Source organism: Pantherophis guttatus, chromosome 1, assembly GCF_059756535.1.
Source record: "Pantherophis guttatus breed Tessera chromosome 1, ASM5975653v1, whole genome shotgun sequence".
Taxonomy (NCBI): domain Eukaryota; kingdom Metazoa; phylum Chordata; class Lepidosauria; order Squamata; family Colubridae; genus Pantherophis; species Pantherophis guttatus.
In genome coordinates, this window is record NC_142063.1 from 199599551 (window position 1) to 199618685 (window position 19135).

Here is a 19135-nt window from a genome sequence, read left to right on the forward strand (position 1 = left end):
CTATCAGCACAACTCAAGAAACTATGGCAACTGTCTGGGTCTGTGGACCTCCATCCAGATGCTGCTGCTGCATTACAATTCCCAGAAGCTTAAGCTGGATGGCCCATGGAAAAAGATGCTGTGACTCATGATTTAGCAACCTTCTGAAAGCTACAAGCTTTCTCTTCCTAATTAGTGTAGGAGGAGAGCTGTACTGTTTGTCTATTGTAGCAAAAAACAAACAAACAAACAAACAAACCCAGGAGGACTCTAAAAGTCCTCTGCCAACTAACAAGTGCTATTAAAAGGCATAACCTTTTAATAAAATGTGTTAGTCAGAAAAGGTGCTACAAGATTCTTTCAGGATTATAATGATTTAATTACCCAAACTCTGAGTAAATACAATATTTTGCTTCCTATTAGGAATTATGTCTTGTTCACTCCCTACACTTCTCTTCCATTATTCTCAAAAGTCTCAAGGCTAAATGTTACAGAAATTGCCTTCCTAAAATCTGCCAGTGTTTATCCATCAACAGAAATATGTGGACAAAAAGAAAAATCTAATTTTTAAAGGTACAAGTTTAGATCCTAGAGAACACATGTAAAAAGGATTAAATGTCTAATTATGATTACAAATATTATGAACCTTGAAAGGGTTCATGAATAAAAAGGAAAGTTATACAATGGGATTAGAACTGTTGTAAAATGTAGTAAAAAGCATCTCTTTGTACTGGTCTCCTGATATGACAAACATTACTATAGGAATGACTCTGAGTAAGGCACTTCAAATAATAAACCCCCTTCTGTCACTCCCAATAGGAAAAAATATGAATATACTATTACTAGCTGGGAGACACAAATTAAGAATTAAATGAAAAGAAAACTGTATCCTAGGTTCCCGTCAAAATAACAGAATTTTTCCATTAATTAAAGTAAGTCATGTTGATATAATTGTGTCCTCCACCACTGTATTACACTGAAGAGCAAGTTTCTGATTATACAATTGGGTTACATAAATATTTATTAAAAAAAAAACAGGCAAACCAAATAAAATCAAGATTTGGGAAGGAAAGGAAAGTTAGTTGCCTTCAGTTACTTTCAGCTGCTGCTCTGAAGTGCTGGCTTTGCCTTTTTTTTTTTTTTTTTGAAGGGGTGGCAAAGGTGCTTTACTAGCTGCTGGCTAGCTGTAAGCTCTCACTGGAATGGTGAAGTGCTGGCTTCTGCTTACTCTTTTAGTTATAAATAGAATCATAGGGCTGGAAGGGACCACAGGGGTCTTCTAATCCACCCCTCTGCTCAAGGCAGGAGTCCTTATACCATCCCAAACAGTTGTCTCAATCTCTTCTTAAAAACCACCCATGTGGGAGCATCCACAATGTCGTTCCACTGATTAATTGTTCTCCCTGTCAGGAAATTTCTCCTGAGTTCTAGATACTCAATGTTGCTGCCTTAAAATCAGTAAAGTATTAAGAAAGTATAGTCTACTCCTATATTAAGAAAGTATAGTTTACTCCTGTTTGTTTTTGTCACTTACTAACTGTGCAACTTCACCAGTTGCAAAATCTTCTTCTCTGCTATATCCCATGACACAAAGTTTTTTCCTCCATGTCCACATTCAGATGTGTTATTATTGGAGACTAGATATGGTTCAGTAGTACTCTTCAAGCTGCCTAAAAGTCCCAGGGGAAAGAAAAAAAAAACTAAGGGAAGGAAGAGCTCATGTTGGCCACTGCAAGGCTTTCTTTCTACATGATGTAAAGCTAAATTTTGTTTCAAGTGCTCAGAAAATGTCTCTCATTCCCTTCAGGAGGGCTCCTGGATGTTGAGTTGTACATCTCAAGATGTATCATACTTTGAAAGCCCTATGCTAGGAATTAATTTCTGAGGGATCATGCACAGAATCTGCATCTGATTAGTAGTTCAACACAAACTCAAAGGTTTTATTTATTCCAAAGGTCACACCCATGATTTAAGGATATCTGTTCTTCTTTAAATTCCAGACAGCAATTTACTAAAAGAGGGCTCCCTCAGGGACTGAAGGAAGCCTTAGTTAATATGCACAGAAGTAATCTCATCAAAGTGACTCATCAATTCTATTCCTTAGCACCACTTTTTTTTTTAAAAAAAAATCAATACTGGATTTATTGCTCTTCTGGTCCACCTTCCGATGTTATATAACTTATCAACAAATGCAATTCACCCCTCTGAAATTAAAATGGGAGATAAAGAGCGTGCTGAATGTGGTTCCTATTAGATGGAGCAAATAACCCACAGGTTAGTCCTCAACATTTCTTTAAGAAATGTTAAGTAGGGCTTATATTTCCTCTTACTTGTTCCCTCCAAACTTTCAAAGACCATAGCAACCAAATGTTTCTTAATTATCAGCCTCTGAATGCCATTCTGCATAATGGCAGCAGTGCTAATATTTTGTTACTGTGTGCAGTAACAGTACATTTACTCTGACTATTACAGAGATGTTATCTGAGTGCCAGGAGCTAAAATGTGTGTACTTTGAGATGGGATATTTCTGGAAACCATTTTCATGCTATATCGATAAAAACTAGAGGGTGCTTAGAGGTGGCAAAAAAAACCCCCAAAACCCAATGCTTTTAGATCATCTGAAATAGATCAACACAATAGGTCTTTCAGCCCAAGGAAATTTTGCTCCACCCAAGAGGGTAGCAACTGGATGCACAAAACATTTCCTGAGTCAGAGATAAGACATCCTAAATCCCAGGGCTCAGTTTTTCTTACTACAATTAGCCACTCCAGATTTTTGACAAAGAGCCATTATATCATTCTGCAAACCATTTATACTGGGCGGTTCCATTCATCTGCAATTACAAGGAAATCATGAAATGTTTGAAAACTTTGAAATGTCCCTGTCCCACTGATAAAAAGCAACTTTAAAGACAACTCAGTTAATATTTATCATGATGCCTACAAAAGCCACATTAAATAGATAAATTACATAGAAAACAAGGTACAGTAAAAAAATAAATTATCAAATACCTCTTCAACATCTAAAAATTAATCTGACCTCAACATGGGACTTTGTTTCTATCTAACATGGGATTTTGTTTCTATATGTGAGAACAGCAGCATGACTTCTCTATGCACAGGCATGGAAGAACTTAAAAATTCCTACAATGGAAAAATGGATGGTCAACTTAATGGATTGGCTGAGATGGCCAAATTGACTACTTTGATTACAGAAAAGACTGCCTAGCTTTGTTTCTACTTGGAAACTATTTTTGGACTTTTTGCGTGAAAGTGAGAGAAATGAAATTTTAATGTTGGGATTTGACAAGTAGAACTGTTTATGATTATAGAAATTTATGTACAACTGTTAAACATAGAATAAGATGTTAGTGTATTTTATATTTGTAGCTGCACTAAAGAAAATTGGAAGTTACTCTTTTTCTATTTCTTCCTTTTTTTCTTTTCTGCACTAATTTTCCTCTTCTTACAATCTTTTCTTTTTCTAACTATTTTCTTTCTGTTTCCTCATATTTTATCTTTTGTTGAAACTTAATAAAATTTTATGGAAAGAAATTAATTTGAACTTCATATTTGGAATAAAACAGCAAGAACTCCCAAATTCTAGATCAGAAGGATTAATGTCTCCTGCATCAGGCCAGAAGAACCTTGGCAGATCTTAACTCAACAGCCATCATCACATTCACCCCATCTGTGAGGGAAACACAAATATACCTCTGAGGACAGTAGAGAAGTTGTTCTTGCTTTATTACAGGGATAATTGGATCTGGAACATACTTCTATATTTCACTTCACCATGCCAAACAAGCACCGTAGCAACCATTAAACCACTGTTGAACTTAAAGTTATCCATCCTCAACATAATCTTCTGCATTATATCAGCTTCCCCAATCAGCCCACCTCATTCTAGTTAATTTCTAGAAAAGTAAACAATTGTGGCAGAGAAAAATCCTATTTAATGTCATGGCAAGGGCAATTCACGTCCCAAAGTCCCATAAATATCATAACAGAAAGCCAGCCTTGATGTCCAGTCCAAAGTTTGACCTTAAAATACCTCTAGGGAAAAAAGACTGTTATTAATCCAGAATTTTAAAGAGAAAACCCATATATAATTAGCAAATATTCCTGGCTCAATAATCCACATTCATAACTGACAATGAAAGAGGTGACTCAAGTATAGCTGCTCTGATATTTTAATCTCCCACACCACATTCATCCTTTACAAATATTGGGTGGTTGAAAGATTTGATAATTCAGATTCCACTTTGAATGGATGTTTCTTAGAGATGCAATTTTCTCCTTTAAAGGAAAAGCAATGCTAGTTGTGGAGAATATTTCATGTCTCTCTTAATGGAGTCTCATACTCTCATTCTGAGAAAAGAAAACAACAAGCATGCATTCTGTATGCTTATATTCTGCAACGTGCTGTTTGTATCTAATGTGATCAAATCAATCTTTATTATGGTCATAGACCGGGCACAGAAAATAAAGCACTCAATCCAATAAAATCCAAAATACAGCCATATTAAAACCTCAAAAAGAATTTTTGAAATTCTGAAAAACGACAGAAAAGAAAACTCAAGTGATCATGGGGGAAGCTTTTGATTCATGCCAGAATGGGTGGTCATTGCCACCTTTGGCTTTAGAATAAATTGCATGGGAGCTGCTATTCAGAAATGTTTGCCAAAAATACAGTTACGTCATGTCTCCTGAAAAGCTATGTTTTACATTTTCAAGGAAACTCAATTGCCTGGAAAAGAGCCATAATACATTGCAATAACTTCAAAGAACATAAATGAAAAAAAAATACCAAACAATGTGCAATCTGGAAACTAGACTTGAAATAAAACCTTATATTTCAGACTTTTATAGTAGGTAAGACCATAGGAACTGATCTGCTTTGTGTATTAATTTGGCTCAAATCTCACCTTTTGCAGAAGAGTTCAAAGCAATATACAGAATGCTGCCTCCTCTTATTTTTCCCTACAGCAACCACCCAGTAAGGAATGTTGGGCCAAGAGAGAGTCACTGACTCAAAATCACCCTGTGAGGTTCTGTGGCTGAGAGTGTCCCTTGTTCCCCTGTCCCTAGTCCAGCATCTTTATAACTACATCACAGTATATTACACTGCCAGGAAGGAAAATGATAAACAAAAATCCCTACCCAATATTGAATAAGGAAATGAATGACTTTCTGGGCACATAATAAAATTTCTTTCTTTCTTTCTTTCTTTCTTTCTTTCTTTCTTTCTTTCTTTCTTTCTTTCTTTCTTTCTTTCTTTCTCTCTCTCTCTTCCTTCCTTTCTCCCTCCCTCCCTCCCTCCTTGTTTATTGTATTGTATTGTACTGTACTGTAAAGTCCTGATGAATTTAAAGTAGCCCAAAAATCTAAAATAACAGCAGATAACAAAATGAGGAGAAGCAACTGGTATTTTTCTCTATATTCCTCATTTAGTTCTCTTGGGCTTCCTATGTTATATCCTATAGGATAGCAAAGTTGGCATCTTCTTCCTATGAGCTGGATTTGCAATCAGGTAATGTTTCCACCATATAATAAAGGAAGTCATCTTTCCTTACAAAAGTCCCCATAAAAACTATTTCTCACACACTTTCAAAGGCCAATCAAAATTCAAAATACTCTTTTATATTATCCAGCATTTACCTTACAACAACTTACAACAATTTAAAAGATGACCTTTGAAATTATGGAACTGAAGTCCAACACATCTGGAGGGAACTTGGTTGTCAAAGATGGGCTTTAGCAGCAGAGATATTGCTGAACTACAATTCTCTGCTCCCTTGCTGTTTAAAAGGCTATCACAGATTTTTTATCTAATTCTTTAACCAGCAATTTACAATTCTGTGCCTATCACTGATATGCATATTTTCTAATAAATACTTACCTTGTAACATACCTTATATTTTTCCCAAGGAATCCCTGGAAAATCACTTACGAGCAAATGAACCACTTAATATTGGCACAAATAAAGCAAATGTACCCAAGAGTATCCTCAACAGATGTGACTGAAAATATTAATCTCTAAAAATTTAGAATCCATACATGATAACTCAAAAATGAATTGCACAAGGTTCAGGGAGGCTTATTCCCAGAAAAATGGTCTAGGATTGCAGCCCAAACCTATAATTTCCATATTCATGAAGTAATGAGCATCACCAAAAGATACTGAAGTAAAGTTCTTGATATGATTCCAGTGAATAAACATGCAGCAGAAGCAGTTCTTCAGCAATAATTTTAACAAGAAGATATGAAAGTACACAATGCACTGAATGCCTGCATTACATACTGGAAAAAAGCAAGCACCATCATAACTGAGTTTAGCACTGTAGCTACTATACAGTAAACCTTTGTAAACCTTTGCCAGGTAATTCACGGTTAATTCTGGGTCAAGGAAATGAAAAAAAAATATAGCCACTTTTTTTTCCTGCTCATTATAAAAACAAACATTTCATAAGAAAAACAGAGAGGGGTGCTGGCAAGGCAAAGGCTTTCCAAGAGACAGCTCTATCTTCTGTGGTTCTTGCAAGTTTCAGTTTAACAGCCAATTTAGATGTTTTTAATGATTTGCTCTTAATTTTCAGGAAATGAATCCAAATTGTAACACAAGAGGAGCACAAGGAATGTGTTTTTTTCTTTATAGCCACTTTAAAAATATATATATATTTTTTTGTTTTTAGTTATCACACTATAGCTAAAATATTGGCTGTAGCTGAGATGGAGAGAAGTGCTCTCAATTTCAAAAGAACCAAATGTAATCAGTTAGAATTTAATATGTCTCATATTTTTGTGTTTGAAAAAACATTTGCATCATCAAACCCCGGTGTCATCATATATAGGGCAAGGAGAAAGGAAACAATAATACAAATGAAATCTATTTGCTCTAGGCAAAATTTTCTCTCTCTTTTTTTTCTTTATTTTCTTAATAGGTGCCAGGAGTGTCTTTTCAAAGGTGAAAAAAAAAAAAAAAGAGCCTGGGAATGCAACAGACAAACACAAGGGAATGGGTGAGGAAAAATTAAACAAAAAAGGAAATAGCTAGCAACCATAACACAGCAATATTAAAATTATTTCTCAAGGGAAGAGAATTTAAGAAGGGAAGGCTTTTTCCCTCTTTAACAGAGTTGGACAAGCCTTTTTTAAAAAAAATAGAAAATGCATCCCCCACCCCCCAAAGTACAGTGCTAGGTTTTGAATATGCAAGCCTAATCCATTCTTTCCAAAGGAGAGGCTAAGAAAAGAACAGTCTCTTTTATTTTAAATAGCTTCTGCTATTGGGTGGGGGAGAGAACTTGTCAATTGCAAAGGAAACTCTCCCTCCAGTTGGTCTCTATCACAAGTGGAAGCTACCTAAAGAAGGCACCAGGTTTCCTCCCTACCCCCATTTTTGTGTCCCTCTTCTCCCCTAACCATAACCAAAATGAGACCTGCTCAGGGACTCTTTTTCTAGAGGTAAAGTGTTAAGAGAAAGAGGAAACCCACACAACTGGGAATAAACTACACTGAACTCAATTAAATCTACATTCAAATATGCTAATGTTAAGTACTTTTAGAGGCTGGGGACTTTCATGATTCTTCTGACAGTGGAGGGCTTTTAGATTATGTGCATGATTTTGAAGCACGGAGATAATATTACAGCTAGTAGAGGTTTACCTGTACAACCAGCCAACTTCAAAAGCTTTCATCTGTTTTTATTATCCTCATGACAAGAGCTTTTTGTCTTGCTGCAGCACTACTTGAGTAAATACATTTTGACATGATGAAAGCACCAGTGTACTTCAGAATATACCACATAGAACTGGACAGTTAGAAAGGAACTGTGAAGAAAATTCAGCTTGACCTTGTTGGAAGAAATATCTTTCTGGGTTCAGCCTCAAGTGGGGAAAAAGACACTGGAAACATGGAGACTGCTTGGAAAGATGGTTTAATGGTGGACAGGATCACATGGTTTGAGTTCCTGAACAGAAAAAGGGGCGAGATACAGCGAGTCCCCAGGTTTTATGCTTTCTCTGGCTTTGAACTTCCAGGGGCCCCGAAAGAGTATCCTCATTGGTTGTCAGACTCCCAGGGGGTGGGGTGTTTAGCTAGCCTTGCTGGCTGATGTAATCTTCCCAAGTGCCATGTGGTGAGTTTCTGTTGCTATTATGTTGCAGATGGGTCCTATTGTCAAAGATTGAGTTTCTGCCTCTGGCCCATTAACAAAGGGGTGGGGGGAGGCAGGAAGGTGGGAGTTGTTTTGTCTTTAAAACATGTTTCTCCATTTCTCAACCAGGGAAACATAATATTCTGCCTTTTTTAATATTTCCTAAAATATTTCATTCTTCCAGGAAAGCGGTGGGTGCTAACTTCCTACAACCTAAAAACATGCCAGTAGCTGAAAGGACTTTTCATTCTAACTGCTACAGTCAAGTGGTGGGAAGATTCAGAAGCTCACAGAGGAATTGGTCTGTGTGACAGGTACCTCTTCTTTCGCCCTTTATCATCATTTTGATGAACTTCAAAGATTTTACTTTAACATAACTTCAAATGAGCCTATAAACAACTTGTCTAATTAAGTCATAGTTCAGTCACAAAGACAGCTACTATGGTGCATTTAGCTTTCATGCTCACTGGAAATACCTAACATTAGAAATAATTTGGAAAAATAATTACTCCATAACGTTTATGAAAGAAATATGCTCCATTGCAGCATATTAATTTTTCCCTAATGGTCATGGGCTCTAGCTAAAATTGAAGGCATGACTAAAAACTTTAGTACAAGGAACTGGTGTTTAAAGTAAACACAGTGACCTCAAAAAGCATTTACACAAATGTCATAACTGTGTTGGGTAAATACGGACTACCCATTATTTTCACTTCCAAACCACTAATCAGAGATTGAATCCACATTAACATGTCAACAACATAAAATGTAACAAAGGGTTACTTTGTTCTAGCGTGAAATCTACTGCTGATATGGCTCCAACCATTTTTGTATTCTTCCACTCCCCTAGAAAAAGGTTTCTTTCAAAAGCTAACAATTAAGCAGTTGTTAGATAATGTACAGTATTTTCAGAGAAAAGTCATATGTGTGTATGTGTGTATATATATTATTATAATTTTTTTTCTTCTGTTCAATCATATCCAATTCTTGGAGAATGTCTGAACAAATCCCTGCAACTTGGCCAGGTTTTTCAGAAGTGGATTGCATTGCCTTCTTCCTAGGGCTAAGACAAAGTGACTGGCCCAGGGTCACCCAGCTAGCTTTGTGCCTAAAGCAGGACTAGAACTCAAGATTTCCTTATTTTTAATCTGATATTTTAAGCACTATACCAAACTAGCTTTCACATATACATATACATATACCTATACCTATACCTATACATAAGACATATATATAAGACAAAGAGAAAGATTTCCTAAGGATTACTTAATCACTTTTGATTAATTCAATACTATATTCCTCTGAAACCAGTACCAGTGGTCAAGAAATTCATAAAGAATTGGCATTCACTTTTCCTACAATATTAAAATGAATAAAGCTGAATTGTTCAAGGAGGTTACCTATGTCCAAATATAAAAGCTACTGCTATAAATCACATAGACATCATTGTTTGAGAATAGTTTATTAAGCAAACCATAATGCTGGATTCATATAGCATAGAAGGCAAAAATCACAGAAATCTCATAAAAATTAACGCTATGGCTGAGCAAGGTCACCATGCAAGTCTGTCATAGGATCCATGGTAAAGAAAATATATTCATGTATGGAATAACATCCTTCAAACAAGCTTTCATAGTGTTGAGGCAGTAACCGTGGAGATCTCACTTACAGATCTATGCCGGTCTATCTGCATTCTATATGTTCCTAATGTATCTGTGTGACATCAGAGTTCCATTATTATCACATCTGCCTTCTGATCATGCCAGCCACAATTAGGAGACACTAGGGAAGTGTAAGGCCTTTGAAAGGGGGCTTCCAAAAATGGAGCAGCGCATATACTGTAACGCCCTCCCTTTTGTATTGTTAATGCAGCCATCATGTCTTCTTCCAGGCACAACAGTTTTTGAATCTGCTCTTGGGATGGGGGTGTCTCTATATACAGGTAGTCCTTGACTTATTACAATTGAGCCCAAAATTTATGTTGCTAAGTGAAAAATTTGTTAAGTGAGCTTTGCCACACTTTACAACTTTTCTTTTCACATTTGTTAACTAAATCACTGCAGTTGTTAAATTAGTAACATGATTGTTAAGTGAATCTGATTTCCCCAATGACTTTGCTTGACAGAAGGTTGCAAAAGCTGATCACATGACACCAGGACACTGCAACCGCCATAAATGTGAGTCAGTTGCCAAGTATCCAAATATCAATCATGTGACCATAGGGATGCTGCAATGGTCGTAAGTGTGGAAAAAATCACTTTTTTCAGTGCCATTGTAACTTCAAACAGTCACTAAGTGAATTGTTGTAAATCAAGGACTAACTGTATATATGTATGAACAACTACCACACTTCACATTTTTACCAAAAAGGAACATTAGATTTTCTCAATAAATTATATGTAAATGGGAGAATATATCTTAGATTCATTGAAGTTCACAAAAGAGATACATTTTATATTCATTGTTTGCAAAGACATCCCAAATCAGATTACTAAATAATCTGTCTAGATACAAAAATTCCCCTTTCTTACCATATTTAGAAAATCCATACAGAGAATCAACAATTCTATGTGCACAAAGATCAGGATTTATCAAAAGAATTTCACAACCGAGTCTAAAAGAATCACATTCGTTAAATGTTTTTAAGAGAGTTTAATTGAACTGGGAATGATCTACAGTATTCTAGCCTTCTTTAACAATAGCCACCAGCAAATATCACCAGCAAATAATGTCTCACAAATAATGAGATATGATCTGGGTTCTTATACCTATCCTGACTTAAATCTGATCAACTATAACAGTTAATTCAAATTGTTCATATTATCAGAAAGAATCTCTGTATTTTTATGCATCTTTTATAAACCATTTCTGCTAGGTACATTTTCCCCATTAAACTCAGCTACCTTTTTTCTTGTTTCTGGCTGGCCTTTTCAAGCTCTAGGATTCCATCAAAATACATAAATAGTAATAAAAATATGTTGTGCCTTTCTATATAAACCCTGCAGATGCCCACAAGAACTGGCCAGCTTCCTCCTTAATTAACAGTTATGGATATTAAAAGAGAAGACAGGGATCTTTTTGTCAAAATGCAAAAGATCCTAACTCATGCTGCTCTTGAATTCTATTAGAATTCTAACAAGATTTCAATTTAGAATTACTTCACTGATAATTAATCAAAAACCTTCCTGCGACTATCTCATCTGTTATCTTTAAATAGGATTTAGACATCTATATATGAATCAACTGTATAATAAATAAACTGTTAACCAATGTAAAAAAGCAAGTATTATACATGCCATTATTCAGTTACCCATTGCCTTGGTTATTGCCATGCTGATTCCTGCATGCTGGTTGGGAGATTATGAGATTTGAAGTAAAAAAAAATTGTGAAAAAGGGCACCAGAATGCAATTTCAGAATTAAATGTTAAAAGTTTCATCTAAACTAACTAGAAAAACATAATATCCATATGCTAATATGATTTATTGATTACAGTGCAGAATGTTGTATGATCCCAAGGAATAATTGTTACTCAACAAAATAGCATATTGAATTTTCCCACCCTGCATTCCAAGAAATATACTGAACAAGCTTGTACATGATAGTTGTTGCAAGGATACAATGCTCAAACTATTAAAAAGAATGCATAGTTTCTTCTGCAGAAGAATGGCTAATTAAACTGGGGGAATACACTTCGAGACTTCATATTTCAAAAGCAAATCTGACATAGAATTTAACGCAACTACTTTTGAAATATAATTCTACATACAAATTTGCTTTTCTCTTAATGTATTCAGTTCCTCAGACAGAAATTACTACAACTGTTAATCTTATTTTATCTTACACCATACTGATTATTGCTATTGATATTCATATATTATTTAGAATTTTAGAATGATCTGTTGTTTTTAAAACTATATAATATATTTAGCTACTGCAAATATTACAAGTATTCAAAATGTTAACCTAATTCTATGATACTTGTAAATTCCCTTTGCTTTATATTTCCTGTTTTGGGGCTTCTTTGTTCTTTCTCCTTGTATGTCTTATTTTTCCTTTCCTAAAAAAAAGCTTTAATAAAAAATATAATAATAAAACAATCTAATCACATAGAGCTAATTGTAAGATTAATTGTTCTATGAAATCATGTGCTTATTGTTGCCTGCTTTTCTTGGCTCAGAAGGCAGGACTGCAAGACAGCTGAACGGAAAAATAATATACACAGCAGGCAATATGTTGCAGCATGAAGTAGCTCTAGAAACAAGCCTAAGTGTATAATAGTTAAACAAGCAAACACACATTTTCATCCTTGACATGCTGACATCCCCACCGATTTGAACTATCACCCAGGATGGAGACAAGGTTCCCCAGGCTGAAGCAAAGGAATCAGCATGCTAGGTTTGTATATTAAATTGCCTCTTCATCCTTCCTTCTTATCTTTACCTAATTTTCCTGATATTATGCATTAACAATTCTGGATTGTGTGAGGCTGCTGCATACTCTCATTGTATTTACAACTCTAATATTGCATCTCTACCTCTAACACACTAGCACATGAATAGCCTCTCTGTGACAAATCCTGGGGGGTGAGGGGGCTTTTTCTTCTTCTTCCAAGCAATGTTGTATTTTACCTTTTCTCAGATTCCTTTTTCCTTTATGGCTGGATCGCCTTTTTCACAGCACACAGGTAAGTAGGCCCAGTCCGGCAGCAGGCAGCCACAGCTATGGAAAATCTTTCAGTGTCACCCAGCTAAAAGGCCTTCTGAGTTGACCGAGTTGGAAATTTGCCGCTGGGTGCATCACATGGCTGAGGCTGCTGCCTCTCGTTTTGTGATCTGTGTTGTTCTCCAGGAATTTCCTTTTCTGCTGCTGCCGTCTCTCCCCTGCTTCTCTGACTTTAATGGAAAGATCCATGTATTCCCCTGGACATCCATCATATAGTTCCTCATGTTATTCCATTTCAAAGATCTTTTTTTTTATTATTGCTCTGCTCCCCCTCAGTTTTACTTGAGCTTACATGCATGAATTTTTTAAAAAAGTAAAATAAGATATCCTTATTTGTTTTTTAAAAGGCATGACTATGTAATAAATTAAGCTTCTTAAAGCACTGCTTTGACAAATGTATCTAATTATGAAGCATTTAATGATCCCTCCACCTGGTGGCATGGTTGAAAATGAAGTAACAGGTCCTTATTGCATGCACTTTTGCATTAAGAGCTCTCATTCAAGGGAGTAAACAAAGTCTGACCTGAAAAATGGGGATGCTGCTAAGTATCTTTTCTTTGATTTAGCATCATTCAACATCATAAACTAATCCTACCAGAAGACTGACATGCCGTAGAATAATAATTGCTACTTACCAAGAAAAGTCACATCTCACAGCAAGTGTTACTGTCCTGCAGTGAATCAGATTCACCTATAGAGCCTGCATGATCTGCCATCTCCTTTAGTAAGCAGAAGAAATCCTGGCTTCTTAGCTTACAAAACAAAAACTTTGTTGTTTGTTATGATGATCAACCCAAGGAATTGAGAAGGTTGTTCAAGATCCTGCAACCTTTAGTTTGGAAAATATTCTAGTGTCGCTAGCTATAAGAAGTCCTGAAATGATAGAAGTGTTCATTCACATCTAGGTGTATCTCATAGTAATAGTAATAGCACTTAGACTTATGTACTGCTTCATAGTCTTTTACAGCTCTCTCTAAGCGGTTTACAGTGTCAGCCTATTGCCCCCAACAATCTGGGTCCTCGTTTTACCCACCTCGGAAGGATGGAAGGCTGAGTCAATCTTGTGCCTGGTGATATTTGAACTGCCAAACTGCTGGTGATTGGCAGTCAGCAGAAGTAGCCTGCAGTACTGCATTCTAACCACTGTGCCACCACAGCTCTTATGCTATAAAGATCTTACGCTATGAAGATTAAGATAAAACCATGATGTGAGAGAAATCCTATCTTCTTTTTCCATGTTCAGACATTACAGGAAATAGAGGACAAGTGCTGATCGAATTTTAGTATCTCTTGGCTGCTTTTGTATTTCATTTATTTTTATGTTGTGTTTTAATCACTGTTTTGTGATTGTTCGCCTCTAGAGTTAGTACTTGAGATGAGTGGCTATAATAAATAAGACAGAAAAGAATGAAGTTGTGGGTGCTCCAACACTGGAGGCTTTTAAGTAGAATAGAATAGAATAACAATTGGAAGGGACCTTGGAACAGTTGTGAAATCCACATTTTTTTAGTACCAGTTCTGTGGGCGTGGCTTGGTGGACGTGGTGTGGCTTGGTGGGCATGGCAGGGGAAGGATACTGCAAAATCTCTATTCCTGCCCCACTCTAGGGGAAGGATACTGCAAAATTCCTATTCCCTCCCCACTCCTGGGGGAAGGATATTGCAAAATCTCACCCCACTCTGTGGCCAGCCAGAGGTGGTATTTTCCAGTTCTCCAAACTGCTCAAAATTTCCGCTACCAGTTCTCCAGAACCTGTCAGGACCTGCTGGCTTTCACCCCTGCCTTGGAGGTCTTCTAGTCCAACCCCTTGCTCAGTCAGGAAACTCTGTAACATTTCAGACGAAAACCATTTCAGAGATTGGTTATCCAATCTCTTCTTAAAAGCATCCAGTGCTGGAGCATTTACAACTTTTGGAGGCCAGTTGTTCCACTGATCAATTGTTCTAACTGTCAGGAAATTTCTCCTTAGTTCAAGGTCGCTTCTCTCCTTGATTAGTTTCCACTCATTGCTTCTTGTCCTGCCCTCAGGTGCTTTGGAGAATAGCTTGGCTCCCACTTCTTTGTGGCAGCCCCTGAGATATTGGAATACTGCTATCATGTCACCCCATGTCCTTCTTTTCATCAAACTAGACATACCCAGTTCCGGCAGTAGGGACTGGACAACAATTTGTCTAAAATGGCATAAACTTGAGCTGGAGGGGGTTGGACCAGATGACCTCCAAGGTCCCTTCCAACTCTGTTATGCTGTCATTCTGTCTGAGTGAAGAATGTACAAACCCAAGGCTCACCATACTAATTGATTGGGATTACATAATAAATTATAGTACAACACATTAATCCATAGTTTGTAACCCTTTGAGGTACGCAAGAACAAGAAACAAAAACGCAGAGATCTTTTTAATTAGAAACTTATGGAAATGGTATACATTTCAATAAGAGTAAATTTAAACCTCAATTTATAATAATAAAATGCCATTTTACTGGTAGTAAATTGCTTACAACAGCAATTAGGGCCTCATAAGACCACAACTTCCAACTTCCCGTTGACTTCTTCACTGACTAATGGAAATTGACCAGGGAAGGTCGGAAAACTTGATAATGCAGGATGCTGCCATGGCTGGAATTGAAGCAATGTTTGTAAGTATCATTTGTTCAGTGCCATTGTAACTTTAAACAGAACTGAACGAATGATCATAAGCCAAAGACTACCTGTATAAAAATGTTTGTGTAATCACAACAGGTAACAAAAGTACGTTGATAAACAAACTGTGCATTATGCACGTACATATGAAGCTGATTAAAACATAAAAGTATCAATTTTTATACACAATATCTTACCACATTTTGCATGTTAGATTGCCAAGTGAAATTAAAAGCTGGAATTTTCCTAGAGATTGTTGACACAAAAGGTGACCTTCAAGGTACAATACATAAGCGTCCTAGAATTGTGTGAGTCGCATTAATCTTCAAAACTGCTGGTCTACATCTGTCAAGTCATTCAAGAGAGTGTCAAATAATTACATGCTTGCCTAGTAACTGAAGTTGGCGGAAGAAGACAGAAGGGAGCTATATCCCGTATTTGTAAAGGTGAACTTCCCTTCCTACGGCCTATTCGGCAATTTATTGCCAGAAAGACATTACATGATCCCAACAAGTATATTTCTTACATCATATGTAAACGTGACCCAGCTTAAAGTACATTCAGATTTGCAGGTCAGTCAAACTAAATATTTCCATTCTTTGCTCTCTCCCCTACTTTTCCAAACTACCCAAAATGCAGAAAAAAACCATTACCCAATAGCCCTAAGCCCCAATTATTCCAATGGCCACAAATAAATAAGATTTTGATTTAGTGACATACAGACCTACCCTTAATCCACAGATATTAGTTTGTCCAGTGGCTAAGATGCTGAGCTTGTCGATCAGAAGGTTGGCAGTTCAGCGGTTTGAATCCTTAGCGCCACGTAACAGAGTGAGCTCCCGTTATTTGTCCCAGCTTCTGGCAACCTAGCAGTTCGAAAGCACGTAAAAAATGCAAGTAGTAAAATAGGGACCAACTTGCTGGGAAGGTAATACTGCTCCGTGCATCTTTGGCATTGAGCCATGCCAGCCACAAGACCATGGAGATGTCTTCGGAGAGCACTGGCTCTTCGGCTTAGAAACGAAGATGAGCACAGCCCCTAGAGCAGAAATGACTAGCATGTATGTGCAAGGAAACCTTTACCTTTTATAGTATGTATAACAGGACAAATTGTAATTGAGTGAAATGGGAATTAAAGAAACTAGAACTTTCTGTCTGACCATCATCTCAGAAATTGCACAAGTAACTTTACAATACTGTAAAGTAAATTAGTTTATTTGGTCATGTTTCCTATTTGGTCTACCTGATAAGGCTGACAGAAATTGTTACTTAATCTGGCATAATTCTGAATCTACTTAATGTAAAATCCATTTACCCCTTTCTAGGAAACTGCAGGGAGATAAAGGGGAATTAACTACTAGCCCTAGAATCCTTTGGGCACTCATAACAATAAAACAATTTTGTGGGGATTTCACTGAAGGCACCACTAATTTACTATGAAGCAGCTTGAGAGAGTTGAGACTTTTTTTTCTTTTAACTTAAATAAAGGAACTTCAGCAGAGTTGGCACACTGCCAACTGAAAGCTCCAATGATCCTGAAGTGGATCATTTTCATTTTCCTTCTTGTACAGAAAAAGAATCTTGGCTGGACAATCTATATTAGCTGAAATGGGGGCAGCCATTTCCTTATCTCTTTAAGGGGTCTTGGATTGGCAAGCAAAGATTCTTTCCAGAGTATATCTGATATATTCTGGTCCACTAGCATTTTGGTTTAAAAAGTTTTCTTTGGGTTTTTCCCCCCCAAGGAATAGAAGGCAAGACAGATAATTGATGACCTATCAATCTCTCTGCACTCTTAATAATTTCCAACGTCATTCCCCCACCACCCAAAGGAAATTGCCACCCATGTCCTATTCAAGATTGAATGTATGTTTAATTTTATTGGATGGTGTGATGATTAATGAGTCAAGGGTGATTAGGGGAACTGTTTTAGAGGAAATATTTAGATCAACTGCCTTAGAAATTAATTAGGGGTAAGAAATATATTAATTGAGAAACTGATAAGAGTGAACTTAAATGTCACTAAAGAACACACTTCATCCATGGAAGGAAATTTAATTGGTTTACTTTCTCTGAAACATACATTTAAAGGAGTGGTTTCTATACCTGCATACATCTTTTAACAAAATTCTGTAACCTGTTGGTTTTGTGATAAGAATTTTGCACCTTTTTATTTCTACAATGACCTTTGTTCATAAGAAGAGGATTGCATCTTAAAAAATTATTGGATTTCGCTATGAAATCTTGCATATGCATACCTATTCCACTGAGTGAATATTCCAACATAAGTATGCATAGCATTGCAGCTTTGCGCAACTGTCAAGATACTGCAAGACATGGCAGGGACTTGAAAAGACAGTCACACTGTTTCTTCGGAGTATTGTACTGATGCCACATAAAATATTAGAAATTAGAAATTAGAAAGTTTAACACCATGTCTACCTGTCAACATCTTTTCAAGCTACTGGGAAATACAATGAATCCAAAACACATCCAAGTGAAGCTGAGAAAAGCAACTTGCCCTTTTGCTCGTTTGTTCCTCATCAGAACCAGTATAGGACAAATAGCATTATCCTGAATGTAATTTATGGAGTGTTTTTTTACATGGCAAAATTGACATTAGGTGGAACATAACAGCTCTCCTTCCCTGCGTGCAGAACAGAAGACAAATTCTTGATGTACTGATTAGTGTTGACTTCATTTGAAAGAATATGCAGTTAAATGCATGTAATTGTACTCCATGCACTGCACTCTTGCACCCAAAGAGATTTTTATTTTCAAAGGGAATCATAGTCATATTAAATATTTTTTTCTTTTTTGATACAAAGGCAGCTCACAATATAAATTACAAAAGGAATTACAAAGTCATTCAGTAATAATAGTAAAAATAAACTGAAAACAAGACAAGATTTTTTTTTTTTTAAAGCAGAAAATAAAATGGTGGGGGAAAGAGGGGTTCCATTACAGACACAATATTTCTATATTTCCTCTTCAGGAAGCAGCCATAATTACATGATAACGTGTAAATGTATAATATGTATGCAACTAAATTTAAATTTTAAATTTAAATTGGGTTTTAAATTGGGTTTTAAATGTTTTTACATAAATTGGATGTCTTAAATTTGTTTTTTGAGCCCAAATTATTTAATCTATTTTTAATAGTTTTTAACTTTTGTATGTTATTTGTATTTTTATCTTGGCTGTTCACCACCCTGAGTCCTCCGGGAGTAGGGCGGTATACAAATATGATAAATAAATAAATAAATAAATAAATAAATAAATCTAAATATCAATGACAAGGAAGCTACTTGGGTTTCTCGTAAGAAGGAAATCCATCTTAATATTTGATTCTGAACTTCTACCCTGCAACAAAAAATATGGCTCTACAAAACAAGATTAACTCAAAGTATGGGGGGAAATGCTCCTTTTGTTTTCTTATATATTTTGAGTCCCCCATAACATTTATTTAAGGGTGTATATTCTGCATCTCCATTTACAAATGGTGTCGGTATACTATGTGCAACTGGCCGCACCAAGATGCAACTTAAACCTTCAGACCTAAATTTAATCTGGAATCAAGTTAATAGAAATGATATCCCTGGATAAAAGCTGTACCATTTAAGACAGTATGAT

At 36.2% G+C, this 19135-nt stretch overlaps 1 protein-coding gene across 18 annotated transcripts in view; it reads right to left on the reverse strand.

Annotated features, from left to right (window-relative positions):
- The window catches only part of PLCB4 (phospholipase C beta 4), a 180682-nt gene that overhangs the window by 109546 nt on the left and 52001 nt on the right, over nt 1-19135 (reverse strand). For 3 of the 18 annotated variants that reach the window (XM_060689325.2, XM_060689327.2, XM_087882317.1), the window contains exon 3: nt 16231-16368. The exons of 14 other annotated variants lie outside the window; for them this stretch is intronic. The gene's annotated coding sequence lies outside the window, so the exon portion shown is untranslated. Of the gene's footprint in view, nt 1-12767; nt 12974-16230; nt 16369-19135 lie in introns of those variants that run through there. One more of the 18 variants, XM_034432358.2, reaches the window with a different exon arrangement.